This window comes from Phycodurus eques, chromosome 19 (assembly GCF_024500275.1).
Source record: "Phycodurus eques isolate BA_2022a chromosome 19, UOR_Pequ_1.1, whole genome shotgun sequence".
Classification (NCBI taxonomy): Eukaryota; Metazoa; Chordata; class Actinopteri; order Syngnathiformes; family Syngnathidae; genus Phycodurus; species Phycodurus eques.
The window spans coordinates 12,914,038-12,926,268 of record NC_084543.1 but is presented as its reverse complement, the minus strand read 5'-3'; the positions used below and the strand labels follow the sequence as shown (position 1 = coordinate 12,926,268).

At 44.1% G+C, this 12,231-nt stretch overlaps 1 long non-coding RNA gene and 5 other non-coding genes across 6 annotated transcripts in view; 5 read left to right on the top strand and 1 right to left on the bottom strand.

Annotated features, from left to right (window-relative positions):
* The window catches only part of LOC133417843 (uncharacterized), a 57,400-nt gene that overhangs the window by 44,135 nt on the left and 1,034 nt on the right, over nt 1–12,231 (bottom strand). The window lies entirely within an intron of this gene.
* Nucleotides 8,382–8,475, top strand: trnai-uau (transfer RNA isoleucine (anticodon UAU)). The gene is made up of 2 exons: nt 8,382–8,419; nt 8,440–8,475. It is a non-coding gene; the product is annotated as a tRNA-Ile (tRNA).
* On the top strand, nt 8,878–8,971 carry trnai-uau (transfer RNA isoleucine (anticodon UAU)). Its single transcript has 2 exons — nt 8,878–8,915; nt 8,936–8,971. It is a non-coding gene; the product is annotated as a tRNA-Ile (tRNA).
* Nucleotides 9,766–9,859, top strand: trnai-uau (transfer RNA isoleucine (anticodon UAU)). Its single transcript has 2 exons — nt 9,766–9,803; nt 9,824–9,859. It is a non-coding gene; the product is annotated as a tRNA-Ile (tRNA).
* trnai-uau (transfer RNA isoleucine (anticodon UAU)) lies at nt 10,163–10,256 on the top strand. Its single transcript has 2 exons — nt 10,163–10,200; nt 10,221–10,256. It is a non-coding gene; the product is annotated as a tRNA-Ile (tRNA).
* trnai-uau (transfer RNA isoleucine (anticodon UAU)) lies at nt 11,411–11,504 on the top strand. Its single transcript has 2 exons — nt 11,411–11,448; nt 11,469–11,504. It is a non-coding gene; the product is annotated as a tRNA-Ile (tRNA).

The window sequence follows — 12,231 nt, the reverse complement described above, 5'->3', positions numbered from 1 at the left end:
TCCATCACCACTGCAAACAGGAAGGGGCTCGGGACTGATCCCTGATGCAGTCCCACCTCCACCTTAAATTAATCTGTCACACCTACAGCACACCTCACCACTGTTCTGCTGCCCTCGTACATGTCCTGTATTAGTCTAACATACTTCTCTGCCACTCCAGACTTCCACATGCAGTACCACAGTTCCTCTCTGGGTACTTTATCATAGGCTTTTTCTAGATCTACAAAGACACAATGTAGTCCCTTCTGACCATGTCTGTACTTTTTCATCAATATCCTTAAGGCAAATAATGCATCTGTGTTACTCTTTCTAGGCATGAAATCACACTGTTGCCCGCAAATACTCACTTCTGTCCTGAGTCTAGCCTCCACTACTCTTTCCCATAACTTCATTGTGTGGCGAATCAACTTTATTCCTCTATAGTTCCCACAGCTCACGCACTAGAATTATATTGAACAAGCTGGTCAAAAACTCCACAGGCACCTCTCCGAAATGCTTCCATACCTCCACAGGAATGTCATTGGGACAACTGCCTTTCCATTTTTTATCCTCTTTAATGCCTTTCGAACTTCCCCCTTACTAATCATTGACACTTCCTTTTCTAGTCCCCCTTCTCTCTCATTTTCCTCATTCATCAACTCCTCGAAGTATTCTTTCCATCTATTTAGCACACTACTGGCACCAGTCAACATATTTCCATCTCTATCCTTAATCACCATAACCTGCTGCACATCCTTCCCATCTCTATTTTTCTGTCTGGCCAACCTGTATAGATCCTTTTTTCCTTCTTTAGTGTCCAACCTGGCATACATGTCATCATATGCATCTTGTTTGGCCTTTGCCACCTCTACCTTGGCCCTATGTCGCATCTCAATGTATTACTTTCGCCTCTCCTCGGTCCTCTCGGTGTCCCGCTTCTTTTTTAGCTCACCTTTTTCCTTGTATGAGTTCCTGTACTCTGCACGGTGGCCGACTAGTTAGAGCGTCAGCCTCACAGTTCTGAGGACCCGGGTTCAATCCCTGGCCCCGCCTGTGTGGAGTTTGCATGTTCTCCCCATGCCTGCATGGGTTTTCTCCGGGCACTCCGGTTTCCTCCCACATCACAAAAACATGCATTAATTGTAGACTCTAAATTCCCCGTAGGTGTGAATGTGAGTGCGAATGGTTGTTTGTTTGTATGTGCCCTGCGATTGGCTGGCAACCAGTTCAGGGTGTACCCCGCCTCCTGCCCGATGATAGCTGGGATAGGCTCCAGCACGCCTGCGACCCTAGTGAGGAGAAGCGGCTCAGAAAATGGATGGATGGAGTTCCTGTACTGTGAGGTTCCACCACCAAGTCTCCTTCTCTCCTTTCCTGCCAGAAGATACACCAAGTACTCTCCTGCCTGCCTCTCTGATCACCTTGGATGCAGTGGTCCAGTCTTATGGAAGCTCCTCCTGTCCACCGAGAGCCTGTCTCACCTCTTCCCGATAAACTGCACAACATTCGTCCTGTCTCAGCTTCCACCACATGATTCTCTGGTCTGCCTTTGTCTTCCTAATCTTCCTCCCCACCACCAGAGTCATCTTACACACCACCAGCCTATGCTGTCTAGCCACACTCTCCCCTACCACAGTCGGTAACCTCATTCAGATTACATCGTCAGCACAAGATGTAATCAACCTGCGTGCTTCAACCTCCGCTCTTGTAGGTCACCCTATGTTCTTGCCTCTCTGGAAAAAAAGTGTTCAAACAGCCATTTGCATCCTTTTTGAAAAGTCTGCCACCATCTGACCTTCCAGGTTCCTTTCCTGGATGCCGTACTTACCCATCACTTCTTCATCACCCCTGTTTCCTTCACCAACATGTCCATTACAATCTGCACCAATTGCGACTCTCTCTCTGTCTGGGATGCTCAGAACTACTTCGTCTAGCTCCTTCCAGAATTTCTCTTTCACCTCTAGGTCACATCCTACCTGCGGGACATAGCCACTAATCACATTATACATAACACCCTCAATTTCAAGTTTCAGCCTCATCACTCAATCTGATACTCTTTTCACCTCCAAGACATTCTTAGCCAACTCTTCTTTTAAAATAACCCCGACTCCCTTTCTCTTCACATCTACACCATGGTAAAATAAATTAAACCCTGCCCCTAAACTTCTAGCCTTACTACCTTTCCACCTGGTCTCCTCGACACACAATATATCAACCTTTCTCCAAATCATCATGTTAACCAAATCCCAAGATTTTCCTGTCATAGTCCCAACATTCAAAGTCCCCACATCAGTTCTAGGCTCTGTGCTTTCCTCTTCTTTCTGCCGAAGAACCTGTTCCACTTCGACTTCAACCCACAGTAGCTGAATATCCACCGCCGCCCTGCAGATTGATGGCGCCGGTGGCGGATGTAGTTAATCCGGGCCACGACCAATTCGGTATGGAATTCTGTGGACGAACGGTCATATTTGACAAAATTTTAAGCCGGATGCCCTTCCTGACGCAACCCACTGCATTTCAGAATCAGAATCATCTTTATTTCCCAAGTATGTCCAAAACACAAAAGGAATTTGTCTCCGGTAGTTGGAGCCGCTCTAGCACAACAGACAGTCAATTTACAGAACACTTTGGAGACATAAAGACATTGACAAAAAATAATTGTGCAAAAAGATGCAGAGTCCTCTCGCACTTAGAGCAGTTCGAATGACTAATATTGCAATAGTCTGGTGCAATGACCATTGTGCAAAGGGCGCTGAGACTTCAAGGAGTGTATGCGGTTTAAAGTGACGAGTAGTGCGATAATCTGGGACAATGTCGGTTGTGCAAATGTTACAGATACTCCTCAATCAGTGTGCAAATGGAGCAGATGCTACTCTGGCATGAGTGCCCAGTATATGCAAATAGTGCAGCATGGCGAGACAACAACAGTGAGTGCACGTGTAATACATAATTGACCCCACAGAAATGTGACAACGAACTCAAGTCAAAAAATTGCCAGCTTGTTGTAATGGAATTATAGGTTAGCTATTTAAGAAGTTGATTGCAAGAGGGAAGAAGCTGTTGGAATGTCTACTAGTTCTAGTTTGCATTGATCGGTAGCGCCTACCTGAGGGAAGGAGCTGGAAGAGCTGGTGACCGGGGTGCGAAGGCTCCGAGAGTATTTTGCACGCCCTTGTCTTAGTTCTGGCAGCGTGCAAGTCCTCAAGGGTGGGTAGGGGGGTACCGAAAATCATTTCAGCAGTTTTGATTGTCCGTTGCAGTCGGAGTTTGTCCCTTTTTTGTAGCAGCACCAAACCAGACTGTGATGGAAGAACAAAGGACTGATTCGATGACCGCTGTGTAGAACTGTCTCAGCAGCTCCGGTGGCAGGCCGTGCTTTCTCAGAAGCCGCAGGAAGTACATCCTCTGCTGGGCCTTTTTGAGGACGGAGTTGATGTTGGTCGCCCACTTCAGGTCCTGAGAGATTGTAATTCCCAGGAACTTGAAGGGCTCGACAGTTGACACATGGCAGCTGGCGAAGGATGCCTCCTGAAGTCCACGATCATCTCTACAGTCTTGAGCGTGTTCAGCTCCAGGTTGTGTTGGCCACACCACATCTCCAGCCGCTCCACTTCCTGTCGATATGCAGACTCGTCACCGTCCTTGATGACAGTGATGTCATCTGCAAACTTCAGGTGTTTGACAGTCGGGTTCGCTGAGGTGCAGTCGTTCGTGTAGAGAGAGAAGAGCAGCGGAGAGAGGACACAAACTTGGGGCGCCCCAGTGCTGATGCTGCGTGTGGATGAGGTGGCCTCCCCCAGCCTGACCTGCTGTGTCCTGTCCGTCACAAAGCTATAAATCCACTGGCAGATGGCAGGTGAGACGCTAATGAAAGGAGTGCAGGGATAATGGTGTTGAACGCTGAGCTGAAGTCCACGAACAGGATCCTCGGGTAGGTCCCTGCACTGTCGAGGTGTTCTAGGATGAAGTGCAGTCCCATGTTGACTGCATCATCCGCAGACTTGTTCGCTTGGGAGGCAAACTGCAGGGGGTCCAGCAGGGGACCTGTGACACTCTTGAGGTGGTCCAGCATGAGACGTTCAAAGGACTTCATGACCACAGATGTCAAAGCGACAGGCCTGTAGTCATTCAGACCCGAGATTGCAGGTTTCTTGGGGACTGGAATGATGGTGGAGCGTTTGAAACAGGATGGAACTTCGCACATTTCCAGAAATCTATTGAAGATCTGAGTGAAGACTGGAGCGAGCTGGTCCACGCAGACTTTGAGGCAGGATGGGGAGACATGGTCCGGGCCTGCCGCTTTGTTAATCTTTTGTTGTTTGAAGATGCGTCTCACATCCTGTTCATGGATGGTTAACGCAGAAGTCAGAGGTCTGATTGTGGTCGGTGTTGCGGCCGGGTGGGTGTGGGGTGTGAAACTGTCCTTTTCAAATCTGCAGTAGAAGGTATTCAAGTCGTTGGCTCGTGTGCTATTGTTCTCAGCTTGGGGGGATCGTTGGTTGTAATTAGTCAGCGATTGGAATGCATGCCAGACTGATTTAGAGTCGTTTGCGCTAAACTGATTTTCCAACTTTGCTGCATAGATCCTCTTTGCAATGTTAATTTCTTTAGTCAGCTGGTTTCTAGCTCGATTATACAGGGCACTGCCCCGCTCTGATATGCGTCCTCCTTAGCTTGGCAAAGCTGCTTAAGTTTAGCAGTGCACCACGGCTTGTTGTTGAATGTGCAAAATTATTTTGTTGGTACACAAACCTCTTCACAGAAACTGATATAGAATGTGACAGTGTCCGTATATTCATCCAGGCTGCCAGCTGAATTTTCAAAGACACTCCAGTCTGTGCAGTCTAAACAGCTTTGAAGTTCCATCTTGGCTTCATTGGTCCACTTTTTCACTGTTTTCACTGTAGGCTTCGCGCATTTAAGTTCTTGCCTGTACGTCGGTATTAAGTGAATTAAGCAGTGATCAGACCTGCCCAGGGCTGCATGAGGTATAGCACGGTATGCGTTTTTTACCGTAGTGTAGCAGTGGTCTAAAGTATTATTTTCCCTGGTAGGACAGTCGATGTGCTGCGTGTATTTAGGGAGTTCGTGGTTGAGTTTAGCTTTGTTAAAGTCCCCGAGAATAATGAGGGGTGAGTCCGGGTGTTTTTTTTTCAATTTCGTTGTCTTTTTCGGCGAGCGTTAGCAGTGCGACGTTCGTGTTAGCTTGAGGCGGTATGTAGACTCCAGCCAGTATGAACGATGCGAACTCACGTGGCGAATAGAATGGTTTACAGTTTAAAAATAGCGACTCCAAATGTGGGCTGCAGTGTGTGCTGAGCTCTGTGACGTCCGTACACAATTTTTTGTTGATATAGAGGCATATCCCCCCGCCCTTTGTTTTCCCCGATGATTCCATGTCGCGGTCCGCTCGACGAATGTGGAAGCCGGGAAGCATGACGGCGCCATCGGGTACAGCGTCGCAAAGCCAGGTCTCCGTGAAGCACGTGGCCGCGGAATGTCCGAAGTCTTCACTGGTCTTTAACAGAAGATGAAGCTCGTCCATTTTGTTGGGTAGGGAGCGTACATTCGTGAGGTGGATCAACGGGAACGCCAATCTGTGTCCTCTCTTTCGGAGTTTCACCTGAATGCCGGCCCGTTTCCCTCTGTGGCACTGCTTCCGTCTCCATGCGCCGAAAACCACGGACGCCACTCCGGTGAGTAACTCGGGGAAAAATCTGAGCGGATTTGCGAAAATTGGTGACAGAAAGTCCGGAGTAGCCTCCTTGATGGTTAGCAGGTCTCCCCTTGTGTAAGTGAGTCGTGTAAGGTCTCCAAAAGTGTAAAGTCTCCAAAGACGGACGAAAAACACAAAAAGAAAAACAATACTAGAGAGTGCGTTACCGAGGCGACCACACTGATAGGCGCCATCTTGCCATCTTATCCGGGCTTGGCATCTTATCCTACAGTTTGCACTGGCTTGTAGGGCTGCATTATACAATCAAATTCCCACGATATCGAAATTTATGTACGATATGATTCTTGGAAAATAAAATTCACACTGCACTGAAACTGCAATAGGTGAAATGCAATAAAGCGAGGGAACATGGTATTACAAAGAATAGAAATTATATATATATATATATATATATATATATATATATATATATATATATATATATATATATATATATATATATGCGTATAAGAATAAAGAATATGTTTTCAATATAAAAAAAATCTTATCTTAAGTCAGGTGGCACGGTGGACAACTGGTCAGAGCATCAGCCTCACAGTTCTGAGGCCCTGGGTTCAATCCCTGGCCCCTGGCCCCGTCTGTGTTGAGTTTGCCTGTTCTCCCCGTTCCTGCGTTGGTTTTCTCCGGGCACTCCGGTTTCCTCCCACATCCCAAAAGCATGCATTTATTGGATACTCTAAATTGCCCGTAGGTGTGACTGTGACTGCAAATGGGTGTGTGTTTGTATGTGCCCTGTGATTGGCTGGCAACCAGTTCAGGGTGTACCCCACCTCCTACCCGATGACAGCTGGGATAGGCTCGAGTACGCCCACGACCCAAGTGAGGAGAAGTGGCTCAGAAAAAGGATGGATGGATGGTTTTAGTCATTTTTCAGACAATTTTTTTTTTTTTTTCGGATGGAAAAGGTTTTAGTTTGAGTTATGTTTTTGTTTGTACTTTTTTCAAGAAAACGTCACAATACTGAGATTTTAGTCAAATTTAACAAGGAAAACTGAATCTGTCTCTGCTCTGTCTCTCTGTTTCTTTCTCCTGAACAGACAGACACATCGGACACATAGGTTTCCGGTACGGTAGTCTTTTCCATGTTGGATAGTATTTTTGTTCAGTCGATGCTATGAACAGGGTTTAGATAAATAGATAAATTGTTTTAATTTGATTTCATACACAATTTGCAGTATGTTTCATGTCACTGAAAATGGACTCCTTGTCTAAAAAGGTTTTATTTAAGGAGGCTATGGTCTCACATTGTGCTTTGTTTACTGCAAACGTATTATCATGTAAAAACATCACATCCTGCTCTTTCTACCCCATTTTGCTTCATTCTTCTTCCAGTTGCTTCTCTTTAAAATAATTTCATCACCTCTCTACAACACCATAAGCAATAATGAATCCAAACATTGCCTTTGTAATCCTTATTTGAATACCAACTTTATTTTCTGGTACCTTTTCAAGTTATCGATTGCCAGCAGTGGGTTTAAGTCGGCCCGGCAAATGTTAACCCGCATCATTGTTTACTCCTTCCTACCATCTTGCCTTCCTGTTTATACAACTTTTTCAGATCGGCGTGGGCGTGATTTGCAGTGTTGTTCTGTGTAGGTTTGAACTGAATATCTGATGCAAAGGTTAAAAGGAAATGTAATGCTAACAGTCCCAAGCACACAGCAAGCTGTATAAAAAATCCTGCCTTTTTAGGTATAAAAATGTTCAGATTTGATTGACACTGTCAGAGAAGTATAGATATAAAAATTTGCTAATTATTTTGGTTGGAGTTTGCAGTTGTGAAGAACTTCACTGCATCATAATGACAGCTGTGTGCTTTCTTGTTAGGCTACCTCTATTTCCAACATGAGGAACAACTCACAGCATCATTCAGTACAATTCGGCACAACGCACATCGATTGTTAATGATTGCCTCAAAACTGAACATTATTACCTGTGCGAAGGCAGAATATTTGATACAACTCTTTTTTTTAAATTCTTGATAGTGTAAGTGGCCATAATGAGGTTGGAGTCTATACATCAGGTGAAAACACAATACTCCCCAACCCCCCAAAGGTTTTAATAACTGTTATGAAGCTGGCAAAACTAACAAATCTGTCAATCTATCTAGCTATCTACCAATCTATCTATTTATCTAAACCCTGACAGTAACCAGCAAAGCAATGCTGAGGTTGTGAGGTCAAACTTCACCTGGAGCAGTTTTTGTTATATATATATGTACTACAACAACACAACTGCAAAAATTGCCTGCTTAATTTGTCCGTCGTTTTCATTTCACTTATTATTACAAAATCAGTCACGTGCAAAGATTTTAATAACTTTATGAAGCTAGCAAATCGGTCAATCTACAGTATCTCGCTATCTATCTATTTATCAAAACCCTGTTTATAGCATTGACATATGAAGATACTGTACGTATAACTTTTTTTTTTGCCTATGTTTTTTGTTTTGTTTTTTAAATGTAATTAATTAACAGACTAGCAAAGCAATCATCAATCGTTCCACGCACCTTTTACACCAAGTACCACTGAAACGAATAGCCCTCCAAATACCACCATCATGACCAACATTAAAATACAGCAGTGTAGTAGGCCTAAGTGCCCATCAAGAAAATGTAACCCATACACTTTCGCACACATTTTGTGACAGGTAACCAACCACATGTGCTCCAGTGGCGCAATCGGTCAGCGCGCAGTACTTATAAGACAGTAACCAGCAAAGCAATGCTGAGGTTGTGAGTTCAAACCTCACCTGGAGCAGTTTTTGGTTATATATATTACAATGCAACTGCAAAGATTACCTGCTCAATTTGTGTCGTTTTCATTTCACTCATTATTACAAACACAGTCACGAGCAAAGGTTTCAATAACTGTTATGAAGCTGGCAAAGCTAACTAATCTGTCTCTCTATCTCGCTATCTACCAATCTATCTATTTATCTAAACCCTGTTTATAGCATAGCCGTATGAAGATGCTGCATGTGCAAAGTTAAAAGATCCACACACCTTTTAAGAGGATTCTATCGGAAAACAAACATTAAAATAAACTGCAATAATTGCACGAGTAACGATTTATCCATGTTCTGCTTCGGATTAAAATACGTGGTAGGCCTAAATGCCCATCAGAAAAAGACCCCCCCCCCCAAGGCAAACAGCTACATGTGCTCCAGTGGCGCAATTGGTCAGCGCGCAGTACTTATAAGACAGTGAGCAGCAAAGTAATGCTGAGGTTGTGAGTTCAAACCTCACCTGGAGCAGTTTTTGTTTTATAAATATATATATATATATATATATATATATATATACGACAAGAGGACAACTGCAAAGTTTGCCATCTTGAATTGTCTGTCCTTTTCCATCCATCCATTTTCTGAGCCGCTTCTCCTCACTTGGGTCGCGGGCGTGCTGGAGCCTATCCCAGCTGTCATCGGGCAGGAGGCGGGGTACACCCTGAACTGGTTGCCAGCCAATCGCAGGGCACATACAAACAAACAAACAACCATCCGCACTCACATTCACACCTACGGGCAATTTAGAGTCTCCAATTAATGCATGTTTTTGGGATGTGGGAGGAAACCGGAGTGCCCGGAGAAAACCCACGCAAGCACGGGGAGAACATGCAAACTCCACACAGGCGGGGCCGGGGATTGAACCCGGGTCCTCAGAACTGTGAGGCTGACGCTCTTACCAGTCAACACAACTGTAAAAATTGCCTGCTTACAAAATCAGTGACGTACAAAGATTTTAATAACTTTATGAAGACTAGCAAGTCTGTCAATCTACAGTATCTAGCTATCTATCTATTAATCTAAACCCTGTTTAGAGCATTGACATATGAAGATACTGTACGTCGAACTTTTTTTTTTGCCTATGTTTTTTGTTTTGTTTTTTAAATGTAATTAATTAACAGACTAGCAAAGCAATCATCAATCGATCCACGCACCTTTTACACCAAGTACCACTGAAACAAATAGCCCTCCAAATACCACCGTCATGACCAACATTAAAATACAGCAGTGTAGTAGGCCTACGTGCCCATCAAGACATATGTGCTCCAGTGGCGCAATCGGTCAGCGCGCAGTACTTATACAACAGTAACCAGCAAAGCAATGCTGAGGTTGTGAGTTCAAACCTCACCTGGAGCAGTTTTGTTATATATATATACTACAACAACACAACTGCAAAAATTGCTTGCTTAATTTGTCCGTCGTTTTCATTTCACTTATTATTAGTACCACTGAAACAAATAGCCATCCAAATACCACCATAATGACCAACATTAAAGTACAGCAGCGTAGTAGGCCTGTGCTCATCGTAACCCACACACACACACACACACACACACACACACACACACACACACACACACACACACACACACACACACACACACACACACACACACACACACACACACACATATTTTTGACAAGTAACCAACCACATATGCTCCAGTGGCGCAATCGGTCAGCGCGCAGTACTTATAAGACAGTAACCAGCAAAGCAATGCTGAGGTTGTGAGTTCAAACCTCACCTGGAGCAGTTTTTGGTTATATATATTACAACGCAACTGCAAAGATTACCTGCTTAATTTGTGTCGTTTTCATTTCACTCATTATTACAAACACAGTCACGAGCAAAGGTTTCAATAACTGCTATGAAGCTGGCAAAGCTAACTAATCTGTCTCTCTATCTCGCTATCTACCAATCTATCGATTTATCTAAACTCTGCTTTTAGCATAGACGTATGAAGATGCTGCATGTGCAAAGTTAAAAGGCCCAACTCCTTTAAAAAGGATTCTATCGGAAAACAAACATTAAAATAAACTGCAATAATTGCACGAGTAACGATTTATCCATGTTCTTCTTAGGATTAAAATACAGCAACGTTGTAGGCCTAAGTGCCCATCAGAAAATGACCCCCCCCCCCCCCCACAAACACACACATACGCACACACAATTTATCCATGTTCTGCTTGGGCCTATGAATTTCCATCCATCCATTCTCTGAGCCGCTTCTCCTCAATAGGGTCGCTGGCGAGCTAGAGCCTATCCCAGCTATCATCGGGCAGGAGGCGGGGTACACCCTGAACTGGTTGCCAGCCAATCGCAGGGCACATACAAACAAACAACTATTCGGACTCACATCCACACCTACGGGCAATTTAGTGTCTCCAATTCATGCATGTTTTTTGGGATGTGGGAGGAAACCGGAGTGCCCGGAGAAAACCCACGCAGGCACGGGGAGAACATGCAAACTCCTCACAGGCGGGGCCGGAGATTGAACACCAGTCCTCAGAACTGTGAGGCAGACGCTCTAACGAGTCGGCCACCGTGCTGCGCCTATGAATTTAAATGGGAAAATTGGTTTGTTTTGTTTGTAAATAATTTGCAAAATAGTGTGAATAATCATAAACAATACTTTTATATGGTGGAGGTGCACTTATGAAATAATTTAAAATGTACGTCAATCATATGATTTAACAGAGTAGCAAAGCAATCGATCCATGCACTTTTTACACCTAGTACCACCGAAACAAATAGCCTATCAATTACCACCATGATGACCAACATTAAAATACAGCAGCGTGATAGGCCTAAGAGCCCATCAGAAAATGCCCCCCCCCCCCCCCCCCCAACCCCGCCACACAAGCATACGAACACACATGTTTTGTGACAGGTACCCAACAACATATGCTCCAGTGGCGCAATCGGTCAGCGCGCAGTACTTATAAGACAGTAACCAGCAAAGCAATGCTGAGGTTGTGAGTTCAAGCCTCACCTGGAGCAGTTTTTGTTATATATATGTACTACAAAAACACAACTGCAAAGATTGCCTGCTTGATTTGTCCGTTGTTTTCATTTCACTTATAATTACAAAATCACTCACGTGCAAAGATTTTAATAACTTTATGAAGCTAGCAAATCTGTCAGTCTACAGTATCTCGTTATCTATCTATTTATCTAAACCCTGTTTATAGCATTGACATATAAAGATACTGTACGTCGAACTTTTTTTTTTTCCTGTTTTTTGTTTTGTTTTTTAAATGTAATTAATTAACAGACTAGCAAAGCAATCATCAATCGATCCACGCACCTTTTACACGAAGTACCACTGAAACAAATAGCCCTCCAAATACCACCATAATGACCAACATTAAAATACAGCAGTGTAGTAGGCCTAAGTGCCCATCAAGAAAATGTAACCCATACACTTATGCACACATTTTGTGACAGGCAGCAAGACATACATGCTCCAGTGGCGCAATCGGTCAGCGCGCAGTGCATATAAAACAGTAACCAGCAAAGTAATGCTGAGCTTGTGAGTTCAAACCTCACCTGGAGCAGTTTTGTTATATATATATATATACTACAACAACACAACTGCAAAAATTGCTTGCTTAATTTGTCCGTCGTTTTCATTTCACTTATTTTCTATTCACTCCCACCAAGCTGAGAACAATAGCACACGAGCCAACGACTTGAATACCTTCTACTGCAGATTTGAAAAGGACAG